The sequence below is a fragment of the Cebus imitator genome, unplaced genomic scaffold, assembly GCF_001604975.1.
Source record: "Cebus imitator isolate Cc_AM_T3 unplaced genomic scaffold, Cebus_imitator-1.0 Scaffold526, whole genome shotgun sequence".
Taxonomy (NCBI): Eukaryota; Metazoa; Chordata; class Mammalia; order Primates; family Cebidae; genus Cebus; species Cebus imitator.
In genome coordinates this window covers 1,156,279-1,161,150 of record NW_016107841.1, presented here as the reverse complement: position 1 = coordinate 1,161,150, position 4,872 = coordinate 1,156,279, and the positions used below count along the sequence as shown (strand labels likewise).

The window sequence follows — 4,872 nt, the reverse complement described above, 5'->3', positions numbered from 1 at the left end:
TTTTTTGAGATGGAATCTCGCTCTGTCCCCCAGGCTGGAGTGCAGTGGGGCAATCTTGGCTCACCGCAACCTCTGCCTTTGGGGTTCAAGCGATTCTCCTGCCTTGGCCTCCAGAGTAGCTGGGACTACAGGCCCACCGCCTGGCTAATTTTTGTATTTTTAGTAGAGACAGAGTTTCACCATGTTGGCCAGGCAGGTCTCGAACTCCTGACCTCAGGCGATCGGCCTGCCTGGGCCTCCCAAAGTGCTGAATCCAGCCATACTTTTTCTTTTAACCTGTTTGATCACGTTAAGATACCCTTTGCGGCTCTTTCTTCAACTGTATTACATGTTTCTTAGCTGAAGACCTTATAAGAGTAGGCTGTGTTCCAAAACAAAAAGTATGATTTCGTAGGGTGGTTTTCATTACGGAACTGAAGCTACTTTTGACAAATAAGGACTCATCTTGCATCAAGCTCTCCCTGAGACAGACGGGAGGGAAAATGGATGGGGTGTGGATGGACCAGGAATAGTCACAGGTAAGTGGCCGAGGAGGCCAGAACGACTACATCCTGGTTCCCTATTCCATCTACGTTCCTCTGTCTGAAATTCTCCAAAATATAAAGTTAAAAAAAAACAAGCACTCTCTTTCAAAGGCTGAAAAGTATACCGGATTGGCATTACTAAAGGATTTTTCCTACATAGACTTTGGCATGGTATAACTGCTCTTCACACCATTTCCCTTGGATTGAGATATAATCTACAAGACATGAAACTAAGCAGAGCTCCTCAAAGTTCAGCCAAAATTAAGGAAAATGGACCAGAAACAAAATTCCTCAAATGACCTCGAGGTTATCAATGAGATGATCCACGGTGATGCTTGGCACGTGATGGAACTTATTTCCATCAAGCTACACCCTATGTCTCCTACAGGCTATTTTCTGCAACTTTTGAACACCTAAACTTCAGCCCTCCGTGACATGGAAAGCGAGGAAATAAACAAGACCCAGTGGGAGTAGATGCCTCGGAGGGCGCTGAAATAAAAAAGGGAAAGGCAAGGGATTTCGGGAGTTAAGAAATCCTAAAGAAAGAAAAATGGGAGCATGCATTTGCAAAAAGAGAAGGGAAAGGCATGCATCCCAGGGCAGCCAGAGAACACAGGAAGGGGAATGACAGGGAAAGGCCCTTCCTGGTGCTCCAACGCCCCGCAGCCCTCGCCACCCACATTCCCGGACTCCCGGGGCGGGAGGGATGCGGACACCTGGGCTCGGGGGAGGCGAGGGGTCCCGAAGAGCCGGGCTCGGTGGGCAGTGGAGCCGAGAGGCGGGGGGCCGGGGCTCCCGGCGGGCGCGGACCGTTCCACCGCGGGCGGGGAGCACCCGCTCCACCCGCCGGGGATCCCTGGGGCGCGGCGATGGTCCCTCCTGACGCTGGCGCGGCGTCGCCGGGGCGTCCCGGACCGCAGGCCCCGCACGGCCGCCCGAGCCCGGCCTTCGCGCCCCGATCTCGGCCCCCAGGCGGCCGGGGACCGTAAGGGAAAGGGCCAGCTCCCTCCTACTCACCGACCGCGAGGCTCAGCGGCTCCAAATCCCGCGGCGACCGCCTCCTCCCGCCCTTGCAGCCGCCGCGGGCCCAGGCTGCGTCAGGACGTGCGCGCGCCCGCCTTTGTCTACGCCGCCCAACGTGACCCCGCGCCCACCGCCCCGCACGCTCCCGCCGGGCGCGCGGGCCGGCAGGGCGGGGACCTAGGGAGAGCCGGGTGCCGCGTGGCCCGGCCCGCGGGGTGGGCCCTCCCGGGACGCGCGGAGTCGCCCCCTGGCGGGCGAGGGGCGGCTGCCTGGGGAGGGGCGGGGCGGGAGCGGGAGAGGCCGAGCCCTGGTCGCCCCTCGGCTGGCGCGTCCCTCTCAGATAAGGGGAGCCCTTCTCAGCGTCAGGGCAAGATACTGGTTCCCTCCCGGGACGGAGGTTCGCACGTGTGTTCCAGAGAAGGTGAAATCAGCCCTGCACCGCGGGAGGAGGCTAGATCACTAAATCACCTGGTCCTCTTGGGGCCGCTGTCCGTGAGCAGCGACATTCTGCCCATAGAAGACTCAGCTCAGGGCCTGGCACGCTCAAGATCTGTTAGCTGCCAGCACCCTCACCACCATTACCACTACCGCCGTCACACCAGCAGCATCCCTGAGTCTCGCCTGCTTTGCTTGTCAAGCAAAGGGCTCCCTGCGTGGGTGTAGCCCACCTTCGCCCTCCCTCGCAGCTGCAACTTTCCAACTTGTACCTCCACTTGGACCTGCTGTCTCTACTCAAGTCTAGCTGGTGCCTGCTGGAGTTTGCACGTGTGTTTCTTTTACCGTATCTTCTGACTTCAGATGCCTAACCCAAGCTTATTGTCTCCCCTAAAATTGGACCTTCTTAAAATATATATTACCTTTCTTTTTCCTGTTTTTAAAAGACAGTTTGTGGCCCGGCGCGGTGGCTCTGCCTCTAATCCCAACACTTTGGGAGGCTAAGGCGGACGGATCAGGAGGCCAGGAGTTCGAGACCAGCCTGGCCAATATGGTGAAACCTCACCTCTATTAAAAATGCAAAAATTAGCCAGGCGTGGTGGCATGCTCCTGTAGTCCCAGCTACTCGGAAGGCTGAGGCAGAAGAATCTCTTGAACCCAGGAGGCAGAGGTTGAAGTCAGCCGAGATGGCAGCACTGCACTCCAGCCTGGGCAACAGGATGAGATTCCGTCTAAAACAAAACCAAAACAGTTTGCCTTTAGTGTCAAGCCCTGCCGGCTGGTTAACTCTGCAGGCTACTGTCAGATTGTCATTCCATGTTAAATGCATAATCTGATAATAAAATTGTTAGGGTAAAGTCCACATTCTTAGACTTCATAATCTCTGTAAGAGTAATGGGCAGGACATGGTAGTTCATGCCGGTAGTCCTAGCATTTTGGTAGGCCAAAGCAGGAGAATCGCTTGAGGCCAGGAGTTTGAGACTAGCCCGGGCAACACAGCGACACCCCAACTTCTACAAAAAATTTTAAAAATTAAAAAAGAAGGCCGGGCGCAGTGGCTCACGCCTGTAATCCAAGCACTTTGGAGGCCAAGGCGGGCAGATCACCTGAGCTTGGGAGTTCAAGACCAGCCTGACCAACATGGTGTAACCCCGTCTTAATTATTAAAAAAAAAAAGGGGGCTGGGTGCGGTGGCTCATGCCTGTAATCCCAGCACTTTGGAAGGCCGAGGCGGGTGGATCATGAGGTCAAGAGATCGAGACCATCCTGGTCAACATGGTGAAACCCCGTCTCTACTAAAAATGCAAAAAATTAGCTGGGCATGGTGACACGTGCCTGTAATCCCAGCTACTCAGGAGGCTGAGGCAGGAGAATTGCCTGAACCCAGGAGGCGGAGGTTGCGGTGAGCCGAGGTCGCGCCATTGCACTCCAGCCTGGGCAACAAGAGTGAAACTCTGTCTCACAAAAAAAAAAAAAGTTGGGGGAGAGCCAGGCGCAGGTGGCTCATGCCTGTAATCACAGCACTTTGGGAGGCAGAAGCGGGCAGATCACTTAAGGCCAGGAGTTTGAGACCAGCCTGGCCAACATGGTAAAACCCCATTTCTACTAAAAATACAAAACTTAGCTGGGCGTGATGGCATCCCAGCTACTGGAGAGGCTGAGGCAGGAGAATCCTGTGAACCTAGGAGGCAGATGTTGTAGTGAGCTGAGATTGCAACACTATAATCCAGCCTGGGTGACAGAGCAAGACCCTGTCTCAAAATAAATAAATAAATAAATAAATAAATAAATAACCACTTTGCTCCAAAACACTGGACTAGTTATCTCCACCAAATATAACTAAATGTTACCCACTTGGAACTGATCACATATTCATTAACTCAATCACTCATCCATTCATTGAGCCCTTGTTACTTGTCCAGCTTTTTTGGGGGATCCCAATTCAAGACTGAACAATGCATGGCCATGTCTAATCTTCAACTACATTAAATTCCATAAAAGAGCCAGGCGCGGTGGCTCACGCCTGTAATCCCAGCACTTTGGGAGGCCGAGGTGGGTAGATCACAAGGTCAAGAGATCGAGACCATCCTGGTCGGCATGGCGAAACCCCGTCTCTACTAAAAATACAAAAAATTAGCTGGGCATGGTGGCACGTGCCTGTAATCACAGCTGCTCAGGAGGCTGTAGCAGGAGAATTGCCTGAACCCAGGAGGCAGAGGTTTCAGTGAGCCGAGATCGCACCATTGCACTCCAGCCTGGGTAACATGAGCGAAACTCCGTCTCAAAAAATAAATAAATAAATAAAATTCCATAAAAGAAGAAACCACCAGACACGGTGGCTCACACCTGTAATCCCAGCACTTTGGGAGGCCGAGGCAGGTGGTTCATGAGTTCAGGAGTTCAAGACCAGCCTGACCAACATGGTGAAACCCCATCTCTGCTAAAAATACAAAAATTAGCTGGGCATGGTGGCACATGCCTGTAATCCCAGCTACTCGGGAGGCTGAGGGAGGAGAATTGCTTGAACCCGGGAGACAGGGGTGGCAGTGAGCTGAGAGCACGCCACTGCACTCCAGCCTGGTGCCTGGCGACAGTGCGAGACTTGGTCTCAAAAAAAAAAAAAGAAGAAAACAGACATTATACATTTTTGTGTTCTCCACAGGGGATAGGGATTTAAAGTGGCCACCAGGATCACAACTGCTCTTTGGAGTCTTACATCTGGTCTCCTTTTCTGCCCCTAGAACCAGTCTTAGAAGTAGCCCACCTACAGCCAGGTGTGGTGGCTCATGCCTGTAATCCAAGCACTTTGGAGGCCAAGGCGGGCGGATCACCTGAGGTCAGGAGTTCAAGACCAGCCTGACCAACATGGTGAAACCCCATCTTTAAAAAA

General features: G+C 53.3%; 1 protein-coding gene across 4 annotated transcripts in view; it reads right to left on the bottom strand.

Moving 5' to 3' along the window:
* GPAT4 (glycerol-3-phosphate acyltransferase 4) overlaps positions 1–1,647 on the bottom strand; it is a 38,472-nt gene extending 36,825 nt beyond the window's left edge. For 3 of the 4 annotated variants that reach the window (XM_017514541.2, XM_017514542.2, XM_037733455.1), the window contains exon 1: positions 1,542–1,647. The gene's annotated coding sequence lies outside the window, so the exon portion shown is untranslated. The remainder of the gene's footprint in view (positions 1–1,541) is intronic. The other variant, XM_017514544.2, reaches the window with a different exon arrangement.
* Positions 1,648–4,872: the final 3,225 nt, after the last annotated feature.